Source organism: Dipodomys merriami, unplaced genomic scaffold (assembly GCF_024711535.1).
Source record: "Dipodomys merriami isolate MVZ:Mamm:240054 unplaced genomic scaffold, mDipMer1.0.p SCAF_6, whole genome shotgun sequence".
In the NCBI taxonomy this organism is placed as follows: Eukaryota; Metazoa; Chordata; class Mammalia; order Rodentia; family Heteromyidae; genus Dipodomys; species Dipodomys merriami.
The window spans coordinates 65,861,844-65,873,258 of NW_027206179.1; positions in this window are offsets into that span (position 1 = coordinate 65,861,844).

Genomic DNA, 11,415 nt, shown 5'->3' on the forward strand with positions numbered 1-11,415 from the left:
CTCTACTTCTGGCCCAGGTTGGCTTTGAACCATGGTCATCAGCCTCCAGAATAGCTAAAATTACAGACATGAGCTATCTTGTGCCTAGCTAGTTCATGTGCTTTTAAAACTGGACTATTTACTTCTAGGAAAGGAATTCTTTTCTAATGGTTCATGTGCTATCACAGACCTTTCAGGTTTGTCAGTCTGCTCTCACAACACTTCGTACTTGCAAGGTGACAATAGAACAGGTTTTATACAATTGGTAGTTGATAAATTCCTGTCTAACCTCAGGAAAGCAAACAATAAGAAATAATGCAGGAGCTAGTCATGTGGTATAAACACACAATGGCTTGTTGTCTGGTGCTTACATAATTTTCCCTTGATGATGATTAGTAGAATCAGCAACAAGAGCTAAGTACCTAGACCACAGATTAGAAGTTGTTAAAAATGAGCCAGGCACTGGTGGCTTATGTCTGTAATCCTAAACTAAGACGGCTGTAATCTGAGGATTGTGATTCGAAGCCAGTCAGTGCAGGAAAGTCTGTAAGACACTTGTCTTCAATAAACTACTCAGAAGAAAGCCAGAAGTGGTGTTGTGGCTCAAGTGGAAGAGCACTGCATTGAGCAAAAAGAAGCTCAGAAACTGCACTTAGGCCCGGAGTTCAAGCCCCAGGACCAGAGGGGGAAAATGTTGTTACAAATGACCTGGGTAGGTCTGTCTTGTACTTCTGAAAAATGTGCAATATAATGTTCTTTGACTTCATTTTCTAGATAGAATTATATTAGGGTGTATATGCATTGCTAAAAATGAATAGAAAACATTATTCAGCAAGACAAGAGGCAATTGTCCAATAAGTGACAATACAGAAATATTCAAGAAGAATAAAAACACACATTAAAGTATTTTTTACTCCAAAGTGTTTTATTGAAAAAAATATGTAAATGGAACTGTGGCCCAAGTGGTAGAGCACCAGACTTGGGCAAACAAACAGCTAAATGACAGTGCAAAGCACTGAGTTCAAGACGTAGTACCACCACACCAAAAATAACATAAAAAAATTGCATATTTCAGAAATGCAAATCCCTGGGGCTGGGAAGGTGGCTCAGTGGTAGAGTACTTGCCTTGCAATGCATGAGGCCTGGGTTCGATTCCTCAGCACCACATAAACAAAAAAAAGAAAAAAAAGCCAGAAGTGGCGCTGTGGCTCAAGTGGTAGAGCACTAGCCTTGAGCTGAAGAGCTGAGGGACAGCGCCCAGGCCCAGAGTTCAGGCCCCACAACTGGAAAAAAAAAAAAAAAAAAGAGTTAAAAGCCAGGGTGCTGGTGGCTCAAGCCTGTAATCCTAGCTACTCAGGAGGCTGAGATCTGAGGATCGCGGTTCAAAGCCAGCCCAGGCAGGAGAGACTGTGAGACTCCTATCGCCAATAAACCACCAGAAAAAACCGGAAGTGGCGCTGTAGCTCAAGTGGTAGAGCGTTGGCCTTGAGCTGAAGAGCTGAGGGACAGCGCCCAGGCCCAGAGTTCAAGCCCCACACTGACAAAAAAAAAAAAAAAAAAGAAAGAAAAAAGAAAAGAAATGCAAATCCCTTTAATTCACATTTGTTTCTATTGCTGTTTTCACTATTGCTGTGATCAATTTCATTTTGCCATATTTATATGTTTGGTACTGACATATTGCTATACACTTAGTACATGGGACATTGATTCAGATTCTGGTAATTGGAGAATGACAGTCCCTGGATATAATTGTAAGACTCCAAAATAGCATCAATCAACACTTATTTCTCAATATTTAAGGGTTTGTCTTAAAATGCACACACACACACGTAAAAAAACCAAATGATCCCCCTCTCATATAGTGGAAGGGTTAAATCTGTAGATGTTGCTATGCTTGCAAATCGAAAGCCAGAAGAGACAGACAAAAGAAAAGTTCTTTCGAACCTCAAGTTTATTCTTTTCTTACCCGACTGCAGATAAACTATTGTTTACATTGGAGTCTGAACGTCTCCAACAGAGAAAAAAAAGTGTATTTTTGCTCATGTTCAAATAGTACATTCGTCCAAAATACGCCTGGGGTCTACTGGCTGGGGATGAACATCCCTATTGGGGAGTGGGGGGGGGTGACGTGGGGTGGGCAGTTTGTGGGGGGTGCGGATGGGAGACCAGACATGCCAGGTTTTACAGTTCGGGGATCACCGTCCTCTCCCCCTCCCCTGGGGCGGGTGTGGATGATTCACACTCATTCCTACACCTGGATCGGGCTCCCTGACTCAACAGAAGGCCACCCAGGCCGCTCACCCGAGCGTCCAGGGCCATCTACCCCCTTGGGGACGCCCGCACAGGTGTCCTAAAGCCACGCGCCTGCCTTGGGCGCAGCTGCACACCCAAGCCGCAGCAGGGTGACTCGCAGGGGTGACTCACACGAGGGGTCGGGAAGCGGGCCAGGGACACTGGGGACACTGAGGGACGGCCCCCCAAGAAGGCGTCAGGGCCCGGGACTGCCTCCCGTCCTCGCCTGGCCACCCAGAAGCCATTCCTTGAGTTTGTACACTACGATCTCCCTCCCCCCTCTTTTGGAACAGTTTGGTTTTCACACTGGCCTTTTTCTCACTATAATTAAACACACTATAATCGTGTGTGTGTGTGTGTGTGTGTGTGTGTGTGTGTGTGTGTGTGTGTGTGTGTGTGTTGTTCTCAGACCTCCTGAGTAGCTAGGATTACAGCCGCGAGCTACTACTTACTTCCTGGCTCACATCATGATTTTTAAAAGGCGCGTATCGCCAAGTATGGGGGTTCAGGAAACTTTGGGACCCCCATGTAGCCTTATCTAGAAGCGTCTGTAGTAGCTTCGACCGATCGGGACTGAGAGCTCCCGGCCGGCGGTGGCGGCCCAGCGGAGAGACTTTAATGTGCAGGCGGAGGCCGCGGTGGGGGCGCGCGCAGCCCACTCTCGGCCCGCCCCTGGGCGCGCGGCCTCCCGCAGCGGTCAGGACGCAGCGGTGCCGCCGCTGTAGCAGCTCCCGGCTCCCGGCAGGGGGCGCTGCTGCCATGGCGGAGAGCAGCGGGGAGCCGCCGGGGCCCCGAGGACTCCGTCCCCATCCCTGCCGTGGACCAGGGCGGTCCCTGGAGCGAAGGACCCGGAGGCAGCAGCTGCTGGCTGGGTCCCAACCTGACCGAGCTGCTGCAAGACTCAGGCATGGCCCAAGTCCACGTCCCCCTCCCTTGGCTGCTTCCTGGCCTCCAAAGCCGGGAATACCGGGCTGGGGATCGTCCTAGGGGCTGGCGTCTGTTCCTGGGTGCTTTTCACTTGGGCCCAACTTCTTCAGCTGCCAGAAGGCGCGGCCCGAGCGACCTATGTACAGCCGGGTGTCCCCAAACCCAGTGTCCCAGAGCTGGGTGTTCCAGAGCCCGCTTCAGTCTGTCTCCTTGGAAAGAACCTGGCTACCCCTTTGGGGATCCTAGCGCATGGCAGTGGTGCGCACGTGGAGATCTTTTGCTCTGGAGATCCATTGAGTCCAAGAGTTCAAAACCAGCCTCAGGAAACCAAACCAAACCAAACCAAACGAAGCCTCCAGATCAGATGTGTGTGTGTGTGTGTGTGTGTGTGTGTGTGTGTGTGTGTGTGTGTGTGTGTGTGTGTGTGGACACTGGCGCTTAAACTCAAGGACTAGGCACTGTTCCTTAGTTTTTTCTCTCTCAATGCTGGAACTTTACCACTTGATCCATAGCTCCACCATGGGCTTTTTGGTCTATAAACTGTAGATGAGAGTCTCACGGACTTGCCCGCCAGAACTGACTTCGAACCTTGGTCCTCAGAGCTCAACCTTCTGAGTAGCTAGGATTATAGACACGAGGAGCCACCAGCGCAGTTTCGCAACTTGTTGAGTTCTAGGAACTTGGATTTCTCTTCCGCTTAAATGATGATTGGATTGGAGGTGGTTGGAGTCCCTCACCATCTCGCCTCACAACGAAATGATATATGTACTCGAGGACTTCTCCTCTTGCCATTTGTATTCCCTGCCCTGCTGCCCTGGACTTCTTGCCTTGGGTAGACAAAGGACAAATGTTAATAAAAGTTAATGTGCACAGTGGTGGAGTAGCCTCGAATTGGCTTCTCCAGCAGCTTGTCTCCCAATCTCTCTCTGGCAAGTAAGCTCTCCTCCTCCCGTAGTCCTTTCAGAAATGGAGATAGGGTGAGCACTATGGGGTTCATTTTGGAAACAAAGCCGCTAGAATGAGTTCATTGAAAACCACATCCTTCCCAGTTCCCAGCAGCCCTGGAGAAGGTGAAGATGGAACGCTGAGGGAGCAGCAGATGGAAGCAGCAGCGATGCCCATCCTCATGCCCATCCAGGCACAGGCCTCCAACTCAGGAGGGCAAAGCAGGGAGATGAGCCGCAGGTGGGGTGGGGTGAGGCCTCTGTGGGTGAGGCCGGATGGGGACAAATAATCCTAACAACCAAGTGATTGGCAAGCAAGGTTTGCCAGTGTTTCAACACTTAAAGAGGGGGACGCGGAAGCCAGAGCTAGCACCTGTAATCTTAACTATTCAGAAACTCAGGACCTTTTTCTCTCACTTGGATTTTTCTCTCAAGACTGACACATTACCACTTGAGCCACCCTTCTGCTTCGGGTATTTTTCTGGTTACTGCAAGCCAAGCCTAGACAAATTCCAACAATGGTTCCACATAGGGTAGGCAGGGGGAAAGTTAATAGCTTCTTCTCCAGCCTTAAAATTCCATCTCTTGCTAGGCATCAGTGGCTCATGCCTATTATCCTAGCTTCTCAGGAGGCTGAGGTCTGAGGATTGAGGTTCAAAGCCAGGCCAGGCAGGAAAGGCCAGAGAGGCCCTTATCTCCAATTAATCACCAAAAAAGCTGGAAGAGGAAGTGTTGCTCAAGAAGTAGAGTACTAGCCTCAAACTGAAAAAGCTCAAGGACAGTGCCTGGGATAGTAATAAAAAAAAAAAAAATCAGCTCTCTGAAAAATCAGTGACACTCAGATTAAGACATGCCAAGAATTTTTTCTCTTTCTTTCATTCTTTCTCCCCTTTCCCCCTCCCCCTCCCCCTCCCCCCCCTCCTGCTCCTCCTGCTCCTCCTGCTCCTCCTTCTTCTCCTTCTTCATAACAAGATACAATCTTGCCAGGCGCAGGGTGGGGGAGGGAGGAGTGGGAGGCTCAGGCCTGTAATCCTAACTACTCAGGAGGCTGAGATCTGAGGATTACAGTTCAAAGCCAGCTGGGCAGGAAAGTCTGTGAGACTCTTGTATCCAATTAACTACCAGAAAACCAGAAGTGGTGCTGGGGCTCAAGTGGTAAGCACTCCCCTTGAGCTGAAGAACGGAGGGACAGCGAGTAGGCTGAGTTTTAAGCCCCATGACTGACTAATATACATACATACATACATACATACATACATACATACATACATACATACATACATACACAATCTGTTCTTCCTTTCCTATCCTTAAAAAACCAAAACAATCAAATCACATTTTACTTTATTACTTGCATGTATTTATTTATTTATTTATGTCAGTTGTGGGGCCTGAACTCTAGGCCTGGGCGCTGTCCCTCAGCTCTTCAGCTCAAGGCTAGCACTCTACCACTTGTGCCTCGGCACCACTTCCGTTTTTTTCTGCTTATGTGTTGCTGAGGAATCAAACCCAGGGCCTCATGCATGCAGGGGAAGCGCTCTACCAATGAGCCACTTTCCCAGCCCCTATTACTTGCTTTTATAACTTCATGATATATTGATGTATCATTGGTGTTTCCTCGTGTCATTACACATAAATCCACTGGATTCTTCTGCATGTCTACTTATTGTAAGAATATGGGCATATTTTGCTCATTCTTTTATTCAATAATTTCTTTTGAACCTGGGCTATGTGCCAGGAGATGGGGAAAAAAGAACCATAAAAACACAGAAAAATCTGTTCTTGAAGGACTTTTTTCTACTGAGAAGAGTCTTAATTATAGTGGACAGTCAAGTTGTTGGTGTTTTACTATACTAACTACACAAAGCTAGCCCTTTACAAAACCATTGTTTTGTAGTTTTGTATTTTTAATTTTTAATTGATAGCTCACTTAAACTGGAAATGGTAGGTCAAAGAATAATTATAGTTATTTTCCCTGAAGAAATTTTTTTTTGGTCGGTTATGGGGCTTGGACTCTGGGCCTGGGCTCTGTCCCTGAGCCCTACCACTTGAGCCACAACACCACTTCTGACTTTTTCTGTTTATGTGGTGTTGAGGAATTGAACCCAGGACCTCATGCATGTGAGGCAAGCACTCTACCACTGAGCCACATTCCCAGCCCCTCAAGAAGTTTAATAAGTCAGTTCCAAGTGCCTTTGAGTGAGCTCTTTGACACTCAATCATTTATCTTTGACACTCAATCATTTATTTATTCTATTTACTTATTTATGTAAATATTTATTTATATCAGTACTGGGCCTGAACTCAGTACTTTTTGCTGTTGTTTGGCCTTTTCTCTCAAGACTGGTACTCTACCACCTGAGCCACATCTCAACTTCTGGCATTTTACTGGTTAATTGGATATAAGAGTCCTTAGATTTGTTTGCCTAGGCTGGCTTTGAACCATGATCCTCAGATCTCAGCCTCCTGAGTAGTTAGAATTACAGGTGTGAGCCACCAGCACCAGGCAGGTCTTGACTTTCGGACTGTGGAAGTGATGGTATAGTTTGGGGGATGGAGAAAAATGGTAATATTTACATCTTAGAAACCTCCTTGTGGCCTAAATGAGTAAGACTTGGGAAGATGGTGCTAGAAAGAGACCAGCTAGGTCTCACCTGGTGAGGAGGGGAGAGAGCATAAGGAAAATCCATGGGAGGAGAAAGAGAGGAAACAGATTTGAGAGGATTCCTGGAAGAAGAACAAAAACTTCTGAAATTTGTAATATGATTAATAAGATTTTTCTGGGTGCTAGTGACTAATGCTTATAATCCTAGCTACTCAGGAGGCTGTGATCTGAGGATCATGGTTCAAAGCCAGCCCGGGCAGGAAAGTCTGTGAGACTTCTAATTAGAAATTAACTACCAGAAAACTGGAAGTGGCACTGTGGCTCAAAGTGGTAGAGCACTAACTTTGAGCAAAAAAGTTCAGGGACAGCACAACAAAAGAAAGAAAGAAGGAAAGAAAGAAAGAGAAAAAAAGAAAGAAAGAGAAAGAAAGGGAGGGAGGAAGGAAGGAAGGAAGAAAGGAATACAAGATTTGAATGTTTTGGGGTTTTGTTTTGTTTTGTTTTGGTTGAATGTGGGGTTTGAACTCAGTCCCTGGGCACTGTCCCTGAACTCTTTTTGCTCAAGGCTAGTGCTCTAGCACTTTGAGCCACAACACAACTTCAGGCTTTGTGGTGGTTAATTGGAGATAAGAGTCTCATGGGGAGTTTTATGCCTGGGCTAGCTTCAAACCATGATCCTCAGATCGCAGCCTCCTGAGTAGCTAGGATTACAGATATGAGCCATTGGTCCACAACTTCTACTTCATCTTTGTTGTAACTGACATATAACAAATTATATGAAGCATATGTAGATGTATGTATACACACACATACACATTGTAGAATGTGTTGTGGTGGCTGGGGGATGTAACTTAGTGGTAGAATGCTTATCTTGCATACATGAGTCCCTGAGTTTGATCCCCAGCACTACTCCCCCTCCCCCTGAGAAATAGTAAATTCTGCTGGGTGCCAGTGGCCCGTGCTTGTAATTCTAGCTACTCAGGAGGCTGAGATCTGAGGATCAAGATTCAAAGACAGCTAGGACAGGAAAGTCCATGAGACTCTTCAACTAATGGACCAAAAACCAGAAGTGGAACTGTGGTTCAAGTGCTAGAGCATTAGCCTTGAGCAAAGATGCTCAGACAGTGCAATGGCACTTACCTTAGGCCCCAGGACTGGCAAAAGAAAGAAAGAAGCCAGGCGCTAGTGGCTCACACCTATAATACTAGCTACACAGGAGGCTGAGATCTGAGGATCAGGGTTTGAAGACAGCCTGGGGCAGGAAAGTCCATGAGACTTTTTGTTGTTGTTGTTGTTGCAGATCTGAGCTTTATTGTCAGAAGGATGAGAGGTTCTCAACGTGGTTCAACATGGCACAACACTCTCAGTCCTCATGCCGCAGCTACTTACCTGTCACAATGTATCTGGAAAGGAAATACAGAGAGGGGTCGCAGAATAAGCTTGGGGTTGTCTGAGAACCGAGCCGAAGTTCTCATGCTAGACTCACCTGAACCCTAGATAGCACTTTAATACTCTCTCCTCCAAATGCACAAGATCAATGAATCGGCAAGTCCTGCATTTACAAAACCAGTACAAATCCCACTGTAATAAACCACTAGAAAACTGGAAGTGGTGCTGTGGCTTAAATGGTAGAGTGCTTATTTTGAGCTGAAGAGTGCAGGGACAGTGCCCAGGCCCAGAGTTCAAGCCCCACGACCAACCAAAAAGAAAGAAAAAGAAAGAAAGAAAGAAAGAAAGAAAGAAAGAAAGAAAGAAAGAAAGAAAGAAAGAAAGAGAGGAAGGAAGGAAGGAAGGAAGGAAAGAAAGAGAGGAAGGAAGGAAATAGTGAATTCCCAATTATGATATAAAACAGAATGTGAACTTTGTGTAATATAATTAAATTGATAGAGAATTCTTTCATATCATTCCATGATAGGATATCTTATGAAAACAGACAGATAGTGTTGATAGTGGTCTCATTTCACAAAGAAATTAAAAGTTGTTTCTTTTATGGTAATTCAACTTCTCAGCTGAGTCCCTGATAAATAAACTGAGTTCTTAGGTCTTTTTATCTTTGTTTCCTCCTTGTGTCTCTCTTTTTCTTTCTCTCTTTTTTTCTTCCTCTCTTTCTCCTTCATCTATCTATCTATCTATCTATCTATCTATCTATCTATCTATCTATCTATCTATCTATCTATCTATCTATCTATCTATCTTGTAGTTGAGTTTGAATTCAGGGCTTTGTGCTTTTGAGGTAATTGCTTTACTGTTTGTGTCACACCTATCAGTAATTAAGTGTTTTCACCAAGATAAATTGAGTATCATATCTTGGCTGGTTCCTTAAGGAATCATGAAGAAAGTTAAAAGAAAGATAGATACCCATCATTTCCCTTTTAATGATTCACTTCATCCTCCATCATATTCCATTGCCTCCCTGGGCCGAGGTTTAATTAGGAGACAGAAACATCACAAGTTGCTTGAGAGAGAATCGGATACAGTGGTTTTCCCTACTCTGAAGTTTTGGTTTCGCTTGTACACAGTTAAATGGCGGCTCGCAATAGTAAATGGAAAACTGCAGAAACAACAATTAATAAGTTAATTTGCTTATATTCTCATAGTATGATGGAGGCTTGTGACGTCTCCTTTAATTTTCCCTGGATGTGAACTATAGCTTTGTCTAGCATATATGTGCTGCATACCCATCTTCTCTCTTGATCTCAGGGGCCTCATGTTCTCTTGGCCTGCTTGCTCTTCTACTTGAGCCATGCCTCCATCTTGGCATTTTGCTGGCAAATAGATGGAGTCTCATAGACTTTTTCTGCCAAGGCTGGCTTTGAACCTTGATCCTCCAGCTCTCAGCTTTCTGAGCATCTAAGATTACAGGCATGAGCCATCAACACCCAGCTACCTTTAGTTACTTAATGGCCCTCTTAGTTACCAAGCCCATTAGCAAAGTATAGCAGTGCTAATGTCTAAGTAACCATTATTTTACTTAATGGCTCCACATTTCAATGCCAGGGATTTTACACAGCCTCAGTGGTGTGCCTGTAGCCCCACCTACCAGAAATAATAAGGCAGAAGGATTACTTGAGTCTATAATTTCTTATCCAGCCTGGCCAATACAGGGAGACACATCTAAAAATATTATAACAGTAATCTTGGTGAATTTATTACAACATCTGTTATAACTGTTCTATCTTATTATTAGATGTTGTTGATGTGTAATTGTAATCAATTTACAAATTAAACTTTTGTGGATATGCATGCCAGAGGGCAAACAGTATATACTGTTGGGTTCTGTCTGTGGTTTTAGCATGCACATGTTAAATGGCTCATGGAAGATGAGGGGACAACTGTATTTTGAAACTATCCTGTGAGTTTACTATTTTCCAATTGTCTAATGAGAAAACAGCTGAGAGAGAGAGAGGGAGAGAGAGAGAGAGAGAGGGGTGTAGTGTGAGCTCCTCAGAAGAGCTCAGGTGAATGGTAAATGCAGAATTAGGAGCCAATGTTTCTGATTGAAAATCTCAGCCCCAATCCTGTTCAGAGCAGTATACAGATCCAATGCTAACTGAATACTGGTTTTAGTTCTGAGATGTCTGATAGCCAAGGCAAACAGTGGGCTGTACAGTGTTCATTGTTTGATGAAAGCCTGTACACAAGTTTGTCTGAATAAACTTCCTTCTAGCATTAAACTCCAGAATCTGGGGTCCCTATGTGGTCTACTGTATAATGAGTATTATTTTCATTTGTTATTTCATCTGTTAATAAGACAAAATTTTCTGTGTGTGCTGATACTTGGGCTTGAACTCAGAGCCTCATGCTTTCACTTGTTCATTTTTTCTCTTCCAACTTTTGATTAGGTTGGCTAAGATAGCCTTTAAAATAAGGGCATAGCCAGGCACTGGTGGCTCATACCTGTAATCCTACTTTCTCAGAAGGCTGGGATCTGGTTTGAAGTCAAGCTAGGCAGGAAAGTTCTTATCTCCAATTAACTACCAAAAAGCTGGTGGTAGAGTTATGGCTCAAGTGGTAGAACACTAACCTCAAGGGAAAAAAAGCTCAGGGACAGTGTCCAGACCCTGAGTTCAAGCCCCAAGACCCACACAAAGAAGAAAGCAATCAAAAAAGAACCTTTGGTTATAGTTGTAGAGATTACTAGTTGCCACATTCCTTTAATGCTGTACCTCTTTCCCATTTCTAATTAGACACATGATTATCCAGAATAAATAGTACACTTTTCCAGCTTGCTATGCTATAATATATGCATATAATTCCATTAATGAGGTGCAAGCAAAGTTAACTTCTGAGCGTCTAGTGGCTATATTCCTACTGGAATACTGCAATAGTGAATCACCAAAAATAAAAACTTGAAATAACACAGACTTATTATCTTGCAGTTTCTATAGGTTAAAAACTTCCCTTGCTCAGCAAGGGGAATCGAGACAGGTGCAGTGGTACATTTCTGTAATCCTGGTATCAAGGTGGTGGAGGCAGGAGGATTGTAAGTTTGAAATCAACCTGTGCTACATAGTGAGACTGTCTCAAAAAAAATTACAAAAGTCAATGTGTTAAAATCATGTCCCTGGACCTAGTCTCTTGCCAGGAGTTTCTGGAAAGAATCCATCTCCATATTCTTTCAGGTCCTTGGAAGAATCCAGCTCATGGGCTGGGAATGTGGCTTGGTGG